Source organism: Malania oleifera, chromosome 7 (assembly GCF_029873635.1).
Source record: "Malania oleifera isolate guangnan ecotype guangnan chromosome 7, ASM2987363v1, whole genome shotgun sequence".
Lineage (NCBI taxonomy): Eukaryota > Viridiplantae > Streptophyta > Magnoliopsida > Santalales > Ximeniaceae > Malania > Malania oleifera.
In genome coordinates, this window is record NC_080423.1 from 15,008,587 (window position 1) to 15,020,353 (window position 11,767).

The 11,767-nt window shown below is 38.0% G+C and overlaps 1 long non-coding RNA gene across 1 annotated transcript; it reads left to right on the forward strand.

The window, feature by feature from the left end:
- The first annotated feature begins 2,894 nt into the window (after positions 1–2,894).
- LOC131159930 (uncharacterized) lies at positions 2,895–3,736 on the forward strand. The gene is made up of 2 exons (XR_009137893.1): positions 2,895–2,985; positions 3,478–3,736. It is a non-coding gene; the product is annotated as an uncharacterized LOC131159930 (long non-coding RNA).
- Positions 3,737–11,767: the final 8,031 nt, after the last annotated feature.

Sequence of the window (11,767 nt, forward strand, 5' to 3'; positions counted from 1 at the left end):
ACTCGCACGAGTCAACCCTGGTCTGACACACCCGACTCACCTAGTCGAAGACGAGTTGACTCGTCTTTGGCCTCACTCCTACGATCCAACGCTAACCTGCAAGCTGAATTCTAACCAAAACTACAGCAAAACCCAAATCACACGCATCAAACAATCAACATTCAATTAGTATTGCTCACATCACACACATTTTCTCAGTTCCTAAAGTTGATGCCGAGCTCAGTTCCTAGCCTGGTCATTTCGGTCACCGACTGAGCTTCGTTTTTAAATTCTCCCTCTCGCGACCATCTCGGAATGAGCAGGCTAGGAACTGAGCTCGGCATCAACTTTAGGAGGGAGTAACCGAAACTTTAATCTAAAACCTTGGGGTTTCAGATCACCCAGATCCATCCTACTTGCCTGCAAAGAGAGATCCAAAGAAAAAGATAAGAAAGAGAAGCAGAACGGGAGGGGAAAAAAAACTACGAGAAGAGAGATCCATTTACCTCTCATACCATCTTAGGATGCCCCGAACCCGCCAAGTGGGGCCCGGGTGCCATGTGTTCCATTTACCTGAACCTGCCTCTATATATCAATTACACAGCAGAAATAATAACAACCCCTCAATAATATATCAGAGTTTCTACATCTATATAATCTCAAGAGTATATACCAACATCTAGTATTCACAAATATTCACAACTCTTAAAATATAAATATATTACAACCCCAAATATTATAACCAAAGTTTATACCCTCTCTTTCTTTCAAAAAATGTTATACCAGCCCCGAGCTCACATGAAGGTCCTGAAAAAGATAAAATTCAACTATCGGGTGAGACACATCTCAGTAAGGATGGAATACATTAAATCAGTGTGTGACAATCGTGAGGTTTAAGTACAACATTTATATATATACATTACTTTCAAATGAAACCACAATTATGAAATCATTCTTTGTTCCTAGTCAAACAAATGTAAGGTATTTTACCAACGAGAGTTCCCAAGGATAGGGGTGATTACCCACCCATACAAGTAGTACCCCTCTGTTCTGATACCTTATGCAACTTATGGTTGCAGCTAAAGCATATTAGGGCATTTGCCTTACTCAGTAAGCCATCAGGTGGATAGTTTATCTCGTACTCACACATTCACACAAATGTTTATAAGTAGAAGTTCTCGAGAATAGGGAAGATTACCAACTCATACAAGTAGTTTTCCTCTGCCTTAATACGTTATGCAGCCTAATATAGCTACATCTGATAGCTAAAATCACGAAAGGGAATTTGTCGATAGGGCTCGTCTAGAAAATATGCATTTAACACGGAATTCAAATCTAATTTATTGAACTAAATTTAAATAGAGATCTATTTTAATTATTTGGTATCTAATATCAAAATATGGATGCTTTTCAACTCTTACAAACCTAAATATTTGATAAAATTAATGGGCAATTAAATAAGGAAACAATATTTTTTGCTTAAATAATATAATTTATTTTATACTAAATAGAATTAATTATTTTAATTTTTAACCTCTTGAGCATTAATTTTTAGTCATTTTCATTTTTTAGAAGGGATAAAATTGGAAATGACTCAATTTCTCACTAATTACTAAATCAAACATGTTTGTAAATCTGACTCTATTAAATGAATTTAAGAAAATTTAGAGTTATTGCAACCTTTTTTGGTATTTGGGTAGTTCACTTATTAAGTAAACTAATTTAGAAATATATGACAATTGAATATAGTATAAAGATTTTGTAAATAATTTTTATTTATTTTTTACTTTTGTTTTGAAGTTCTATGGATATTTTTTATTTTAATTATATTTTGAATTCATGTGAACATTTTGTTTTAATTTTAATTAAATTGTATGGATAAGATAAATCATTTAATCCAAAAAGTTAATTCCTTATATTAAAACATTCCTATAGGTTATGAAAACAATATAAAATCATAAAATCTAGTTTTTAGTTTTTTCGCGAGTTGAAATTTGTCAATAGAAGTAGATTACCAAAAACCAGGTAATATCTCTCCTAGGTTTTGCATTTATGAAACTAATTAATGATATTCTCATAAATAAAGGGTTTCAAAGAAAACTTAGATTTTCCTTATCAATTTTCTTGACGTGTGAGTTATAAATTCTCATAGGCAAACAACATCAATGCATATCTGCAGTATCCCAAACATGAAATATTTCTAGAGTTAAAACAAATAAAGAACTTGGTTAAATAAAAATTTATTTTTGTCCTTAAATCATATAAAAATATGAATAAAATAGTAAAATTACTATAATAAAAAATTATAATATTTCAAATATTATAACAAAAAATTACTATAATTATTTTACTTAATTATTATATTTCAAAAATCACTATACAAGAACAATCTTATATGTATGACAACTGGATTACAGTAAAAATATTTTGTAAATAACTTTTATTATAATTATATTTTGAATTCATGTGAACATGTTTTAAAAAAAATTAATTAAAATGTAGGGATAAGATAAATGACTTAATCCAACAAGTTATTTCCGTATATTAAAACATTTTTATAGGTTATCAAAACAATAGAAAATCATAAAATCTAGTTTTCAGTTTTTCGCAAGTTAAAAATTGTCAACATAAGTAGAACCCCAAAAACCAGTAAAGTAAGCAAATTAAGCGTGTTTTCATGATCTTCTTATTTATTATTTAAAAAAGGAAAATTAAAAATAGAAATGAATCCAAACATGTCCCTAAATTCCATAATATTTGTTTGCATTGATGAATGATATCTCCTTGGATTTGCATTTATGAAACCAATTAATGATATTCTCATAAATAAGAATTTTCGAAGAAAACTTAGACATTCCTCATAATTGAATTTTCTTGGCATGTGATCTATAAATTCTCGTAGGCAAACAACATCCACATATGCATATCTACAGTATCCCAAACATGAAGACTTCATCCCCCTGCTCGTGCTCCTTGTACTTGTCTTCATTGCTTCTTGTACTCTAGGTAATCTCATTTTCCATAATCCTTCCACGCATTCATGCTCGCGTGCATGTACATATATTAGTAAACGCGTCATGTGCGTTGCACATGATTGCATGTGAATAATATTTTGTAAAATATTTTATAATTATTAATACAGTTTAGATTAGATATATTTATTTTCAAAAAAGAAATTATAAACAAACTGTCCGAATTTAGTTTATAAATATTAAAGTGCTAACATTTAATATTACTCGTAAAAATTTATAATTCTTTTAGAGTTGTAAATAATTGTATGCCCCTGACTGTTTCTTGTGTCATACATTTTTCAAGATTAAAATTTGTTAAGTCTTTTAGTATATCTAATATGAACTTATATTTGTGTGCGTGCGCGCGCATGTGTGTGGGTGCATGTTGTCATTTTAATACTTTTTCCTTCTCATGGTTCAATATTTTCTTATTAATATTTGGAAACAAGAAATGATTCAATATTTTCTTCTTATTGTTTGGAAACAGGGGGTGTAGCTTTAAATTCCTGCGTTGTCCGTACGCCCTGCGATAACGGCTCATGCGACTCCTACTGCTTCTACAATAATGCTAATCATAGTCATGGCAAATGTCGCGACATTCAAACCTGTTGTTGTTACAGTTGAAGAAAATATTTTGATTATGGAATAAGAATTAATAAAGGAGGAGGGATTGGGCAATAATGTAATTATAATAAAAATGAATAAATTTCTATAGAGTTCATTATGAGACAAAGAAAATTGATTAATTCTTGTGTTGGAATTTTATATATATATATATATATATATATATATATATATCTGTGTGTGTGTGTGTGTGTGTGATCTTCATGATCACATGGGGTATGTATGTTGTCGACACCCCAATTTTAACCTGGTCACCCCAAAGAAGCCCGAAGAAATGAGATTTGACTTCGAGCACTAAGCAACCCTCAGTTTCAAAATTAAGGTTTTAAAATTCCCGATTGAGTCCTTTGATTTCAAAAAGTCAAGCCTATTAAAATGGCATGCCTTAGTTTGAGATTTTCAAGATAGAGTCCCCTAGTTTTGGGACCTTTTGTTGTAACTGGTTTTCATAAATAGGCTAGTTGCAAAATTAGTCCTTCTTAGTTAAAATCCCATAATAAGTCTCCTTAATCATAGTCTGAGTTTTTTTTTTTTCGGGTCAAATTGTTTGAGTTCAGGTTTTCCAACATTGGTTAATTCTAGAACCCTTTCATTAGTTTTAAGTCCTGTAATTGTGTGTTCTTAGAATTTGGGATTGAAACTTTGCAAATTTCTAATTTTTTTTTTTATCAAAACAGAAGCCCAATTGAGTTTTGTAATTGGCTTTCTTTTAAGCCCAATTTTGTTTTATCAAAAGCCCAATTGAGTATTGTAAGTATAAGGTTGTTTCATCAAAGTTTTGCCTATATTGTCAAGAGGTCAATTTCTGAGAAATCAGAAGCTACTTGGTCAAAATTCTGAAGTCAAAATTGAGTTTCATTAAGGGGTGAGGGCACGTGCAGTAAAGGTAAACTGCGAGAATATTACAACAGTTGGGTGTCAAAGGGAAGTGCAAGCTCACATGCAAAATACAGAAAAAATGATAATGCAATGTACAAAGATACAAGAAAATGGAACCTATATAGGGAAAATAAGTTGTACAAACTATTTGTAGACACCCCAATTTTAACTAGGCCTTTTCGAGGAGACCTCATGTCAAAACCTTTCCACATGGTTATGGACCCCACACATCTTTGTAGGTCCCACACTGGTTATGGACCCCACACATTCTTATAGGTCCCACACTAGTTGTGGACCCCACACATTCTTGTAGGTCCCATGGTGTTTGTGGACCCCGCACACCTTTGTAGGTCCCACACTGCTTGTGGACCCCACACATCCTTGTAGGTCCCACATTACTTGTGGACCCCACACATCCTTATAGGTCCCACACTGCTTGTGGACCCCACGCATCTTTGTAGGACCCACATTGCTTGTGGGCCCCACATATCTCCATTGGGCCCCGCATGTGTTGTGGGCCCCACATCTCCTGGTACGCTAGCTCGAATTCCTACTTCCGATGCACGTTACCCCATCTTGTACGCTAGCTCGATTTCCTACATCCGATGCACGTTACTCCCTGGTACGCTAGCTCGGATTCCTACATCCGATGCATGTTACCCCCTTTGGTAAGCTAGCTCGGGTTCTTACATCCGGTGCACGTTACCCGCTCTGGTATGCTAGCTCGGATTCCTACATCTGGTGCACGTTACCCCCCTTTGGTACGCTAGCTCGGGTTCCTACAATCCGATGCATATTACCCGCTCTGGTACGCTAGCTTGGATTCCTACATCCGATGCACATTACCTCCTTTGGCATGCTTGTGCCTGCTGGCTCGGGTTCCTATAACCCTTAAATGGCTTGTGGACCCACATTGCTTGTGGGCCCCACATATCTCCATTGGGCCCCACAAGGTTTGTGGTCCCCACTTCTCTTGGTACGCTAGCTCGGATTCCTACATCCGATGCACGTTACCCCCTCGGGTACGCTAGCTCGGATCCACATATCCGGTGCCTTGCTAGCTCAGGTTCCTATAACCCTCAAATGGCTTGTGGACCCCACATGGCACGTGGACCCCACACATCTCTGATGGGCTCTACACAGCTTCTAGAACCCTCATATTATTATTATTATTATTATTATTATTATTATTATTATTATTATTATTATTATTATTATTATTATTATTTGTCAAATGCAAGCATACTTTCTTCCCCCATCATAACTCACCACATGTCATGTTTCTTCCCTTTATCATTCTTCCCATGCTAGATTCCCTTCATAATTCTTCATCCCATACTTTGTTCGCCCCATCATTACTCACCACATGTCATGTTTCCTCCCTTTGTCATTCTTCCCATGCTATATTCCCTTCATAATTCTTCATTCCATACTTTGTTCTCCCAATCATCATTCACCACATGTCATGTTTCCTCCCTTTATCAATCTTCCCATGCTATATTCCCTTCATCATTCTTCATCCCATATTTTGTTCCCTCCATCATCACTCGCCACATGTCATGTTTCCTCCCTTTATTATTCTTCCCATGCTATATTCCCTTCATCATTCTTCATCTCATACTTTGTTCCCCCCATCATCACTCACTACATGTCATGTTATCTCCTTTTATCATTCTTCCCATGCTAATTTCCCTTCATCATTCTTCCCCCCATACTTGGTTCCCCCCCATCATGACTCCCCTATGTCTTCTTTCCCATGCTTGCCCTAAGCTAAGTCTATAAATAGCCCTCTTATTCCAAGCACAAGGAGGAGAGCTCTTAGTGGTGGTAAGGAGAAGATTTCAAATACTGAAGTTTTCTATTATGAGTTTGTGATGCTAGTTTTTTTTTAGTGAAGATTAAGAGGTCGACTGATCCCACTTCCTATCGGTGCTGAGTCACCCCATTTGAAGAAGGCACCCCATAGTGCCTCGAATTAGAGCTCAAGAACAACTCTCGGGAAGACATTGTAGAGCGGCCCTAGTAGACTCACCAATAGGAAAAGAAGACCGGAGCAGAGGAAAACGAAAGAAGATCAAGCGATCGATTGATCCCTTTTCCTACCGGTGCCGAGTCACCCTATCAGAAGAAGGTACTCCATAGTGCCTCGAGTAAGAGCTCAAGAACAAACCTCGAGAAGACACTGTAAACCAACCCCTGCAGATTCACAAATAGGGAAGGAAGACCGGAGAAGAAAAAGATGATAGGTAAGACCAATGAACTTTCTCTTCCTATGTTACATCTCCGCCCCCCTTTCCTGAACCGGCCTTCGCTTGTTTATTTGATTCTATTTCATTTCTTATTTTATTTTAAATAGCTTCTTTTTAACCTATAAAAAATAAAAAAAGAAATTTCATAAAAGACACAAAAATTTAGAAAAATTATCAAAGAAAGTTCAAAAAATTTTAAGGCTTTGAAATTAATTTACATTTGAAAATTTTTGAAGAAAATCTAAGAAAGTTTCCAACATGCTTGGCAAAGGTTAGATCTGTTTTCTTACATTCAAAATTTTCAAACATACATTCTAAAGTCATACCTTTAAAACTATGACTTTCATGATTGTTGTCTAAAATTCTGTTGTATTCGAAAGAACATTAGAAAACCCCAAAAAATCAATGGTCTCGACCAGGACCTTAAACTAGTTTTTCCTTAAACCAGTCAATATTTGACCGATTCACCATTCCCGAATTGGTTCACCTCAGTTTTCTCCATTTCGCTTGTATATTATTGTTGTATCCATAAAATTCACAAAAATCACGAAATTTTTAAAAATTCCAAAAATATTTTCACATTTTGATTTTAACTGATTTCATTTGTGTTATTTTGAAAGTTTGGGAAAAATCACAAAAATCACAAAAAACATTTTCACACTTAGGAAAAATCACAAAAATATCTTTTTAGGCACAAGAAAAAATCATTCCAATCCCGAACAAATTTCAAAAACCTCCCGAAATAGTATTTTTGATACTTAAAAAAAAAAAAACCTATAGATTTTAAAATCCCCAGGAGCGTATTTTGTATCCTATTTTCGATTTTCCTTCCCAATGATTGCGACCAAGAGCATCGGCTCTTTGGGGTATTGGATTGCCCCGGTTCTGAGGGAATACCTATATAATAATTTCATTCTTTTGACTTTTGAAAGGGAGTAATCTTTAAAGACTTATTACATTTATTTCGGGATAACTCTTTATTAATCTGGTACCGTTCGTAAGAAAGGTCGTGTAGGGGGTGCTAATACCTTCCCCTTGCATAACCATACTCCCGAGCCCGACTTTGGCGACGCAAACCGATTCTACCCCTAACGGGGTAGCAATCAAGTGTTCTAACCACACTTCAAAAGGTTAGTGGTGACTTCACCACACATCGTTTTCCACAAAAATTCACATTTTCAAAATACACATTCATTTTTCCCAGTTCGCAAGCCGAACCCATTTTTAACCAGAGATTGGTTCTCTAGGCCAGGTCCGGGACGTCGCGACAGCTTGGCGACTCCGCTGGGGACCATTGAGAGTTGAGCCAGTGATTAATTGAGAATTGTCCTAATCTCAAATGTAAATAAGCCTTTTTGATTACTCCCTTTAATTTTTGTACAAATTTGTTTGTGTATACATGAATAATTGTGAATGCCTTGCTTGCTTTGATACGTGAATAAGCATGTGTTTGGTTCTATTTTTTTATGCTAAGCATGTGATTAGAAGTGCCTTGGATAAGCATGATGTTTTGTTTCCCTTGCTATTTTATTTAGCATGTGTTCGGAATAATGGATGGATGTGGAGTAGGGGGTGTAGGTTGAAATGGTTAAACTCACACACTCTCACAGCTCTACACCCGGGCTTTCCCAGCTAGGATTAGAAAGTAGTGTAATAGTGCCAGTTCCCATGTGGCATGGCCTATGGGGACCCGCAAACCACTCCGCTCAGTGCGAGCTCTGTCCGGACCTCTATAAGGGAGGATGGAATTTCAATCTGGAACCTTTTGTCTATAAGGATAGAGCTTAACCACACGTGGTCGTCCATAATCCCTAGCCTAGGTTAGAACCTCAGAGAACCCTATGTACATACCTTCCTCGGGGTCAGGATAGAAGCCACATCCTTCTCCACATGTTGTAATCCATGTTTGTTGTATATATGAAATGCCTTGTGTTTTGTACATCTTGCCTCCATGTTAGACATCCATATCACTTGTCCAATGTTTCGAAAAAATCCTGATTCACTTAAAAGTCAAACTTTATCTCTTAAAGTACCCTACCCAGGGGAAAATGGATCATCCTTGAGATCATTGAGGTTTTTTACCGGAACCTTGGCCAAATGATTAATTAGGTTGCATTCCATGTATACATGTTCTTCCCCAAGGAGTCGATAATCACTCTTTGACTTCCTGTCAGGCAAAGTTAAATCCAAAATCCCAACATTGAGCCCACTACTACACATCCTTACAACACTCGCGGAAAAGCTAAGGCCATGGCAGAACAGTTAGAGAGCCTTGTTTTGGGGATCGAGCAGGGGCAAGAAGAGCTGAGCAATCAGATGAAGAAGATATTGGACCTACTGCTGAACAAAGAGAAGACAATCCAAGATCAGGATCATGAAGAAGAAAATGACCCTATCCACCGGCCCGATTTTACGCCGATTCATGGGCAATCTTTTGGTCCACCCCCATTCACCTCGAAGAAACTGCCGCATGGCACGCCACCTTTTATCCTAGCAGTGACAAGAATGGGGATGCCCTCATCAGCAATTGCGGGTGTAGGGACAAGCAAGACCGCGACGGAATACCGTTGTGACAAGTTGGAAGAGCAGCTAAGGGCCATAGAGGGGACTCGGACCGCCAGTACCGCTAGACCCTTAGATTACTGCCTAGTGCCTAATGTAGTCCTTCCTCCAAAGTTTAAGATGCCAGACTTCGAGAAGTTTGAGAGGATCACATGCCCTCAGACCCACCTCTAGATTTATTGTCAGTTGATGGCCGCCTATACCGATAATGAGAAGTTGATGATGCATTGCTTCTAAAGCAGTCTTATCGGGACAGCAGCTAGATGGTATGTCCAGCAGAATAAGGCCCAGATCCGTACGTGGGGTGACTTAGCTGATGGCTTCGAAGCGCAATATCGTCATATCATGGAAATGGCTCTAGACAGGATGTCTCTTTCTGAAATGGAGAAAAAGCCAACAAAAACTTTCAGGAAGTATGCACACCGTTGGAGAGACACGGCCACTCAAGTGGACCCTCCGGTCGGCGACTGTGAGGCAATATTGATGTTTGTAGGGATGTTAAAAGATCCCTACCATTCACATCTGGTAGGGTCCACCCCTTATAACTTCATAGACATTGTGGTGGCAGGGGCCAGAGTGGAAGCCGACGTAAAAGCTGGACGGATAAAGACTGGCACTACCGATAATGGTCCAAGTAAGAAGTGGGTCAAAGGTAAAAAGGAAGAAGAGACCCAAATGATACAGGGGTCTATCAGGAGCTTAAAGCAGAGAAGCTGAAATCAACAACCTAGGGAAAATTTCTACATGGAACCAGTAGTAAACCAAACACTACATATGGGCCCGAGGCCCCAGTTTGCAACCCTCCGACTAAGACCAGCACCAACAAACCATCAAGTTCGAGAAAGGGATGCACTGAGGAATGCTAGAAGGATTGACTCAATCCCAATGCCCTATGCCGACTTGTTTCCTCAACTGTGTGAGAGAGGAATGGTGAAGACCATACCAGCCATTCCCGTCACCGATCCCCCACCACGATGGTTTGATCCCAATGCCCGTTGTGTATACCACGCAAACTCTTCGGGCCACTCCATTGACTAGTGCTAGGCTTTCAAATATAAATTTCAGTCATTGAAGGATGCAGGGTGGCTGGCCTTTGATGACAAGCTGACGGGCATTCAGGGAAACCCTTTACCCAATCATGAGGGAGACCAGATTGGTATGGTTGGGGTAGAACTCAAAAAGGCACAAGAAGCCAACCTAGATCATTTGGCTTTGGATGCTGAAATCCCCTCGAAGACTTCTACAGAGTGGATCCGTCATCTCCAACCAGGAGTATAGCTTCAGAACTGAAGTTCTTTTGATATCATCATATAACGATCTTTTTTTCAGAATTTGTTTAGTTCTATTTTTATTTTGTATTCCCCCGGCCACTGAAAAATCGGGGAAGCTCCTTAATGAAAATGAATCATGCATTCCCTGTCATTTATGTGCATTTTGGAAATCAACTGTCAAAATTTGTTTGTTAATTTCATGTAGGAATAAAGAAAATAACAACACCAGAATCCCTCGCCAAGTAATTGACATTAACTTTGAAAATCTAATCCATGAAATCGAAGTTGAAGATCAAGAAATAAACTTGTCCCCTGAAATGGAAAGAATGTTAAAGTCCGATAAAAAACCAACCTTGACCAGTAGTGATCCCACCGTCGTGATTAACCTTGGAACCAAGGAAGAACCCAAGTAGATGAAAATCGGGGCACTAGTAAAGGGAAAAGAAAAGAACCAATTAAACTTGATCGAGGAGAAAAGGATGGCCGCCATGGCCCATGGACAATTGTACCAAAGAAGGATGATAAAAGCATTTAACCGAAAAGTGCGGCCCCGACAATTTCAGGAGGGGGACCTAGTACTGAAAACGATTTTACCGATTCATACGGACCCTCGTGGCAAATGGACACCAAACTATGAAGGGCCTTACGTGGTAAAGAAGGCATTCTCAGGAGGCACCCTACTGTTAGCGAATATGGACGGAACCAACCTATTGCACCCTGTTAACTTTGATGCTATAAAGAAATATTATGCCTGATGGTTGTATACATCTCCCAAGGAAATTAATGGAAGGATCACAATGTTATTTCATGTGTCCCCTCTTTGCTCATTATTTCGATTAAATGACGGATGGCCATTTTTGGACCACCAGTTCCCTTAAAGAACCCAATGTTTTTAATCACTTGATGAACCTTTTTGAGCTTTAAAATCAAAACCATCATCTTCGAAAAAGTCATTTCCCAAAATTTAAACGGGTTGGGATTTTCAAAGGTCAGGCAAATCATGCGAGCCAATAATGCAATGCCAAAATGACGACAGGCCATTTTTCTGCTACCTAAAAGTTAGAGAAAGAAAACACCCCTTAATACCCCCTTTTGTGCCTAAAAATGTTTAATCTTTCGTTTAAACCCGCCAAAGGATCACACCCCACACTGGGGCAGTTTGGGAAAGACCGATCTTGAACGAAGCCTAAAT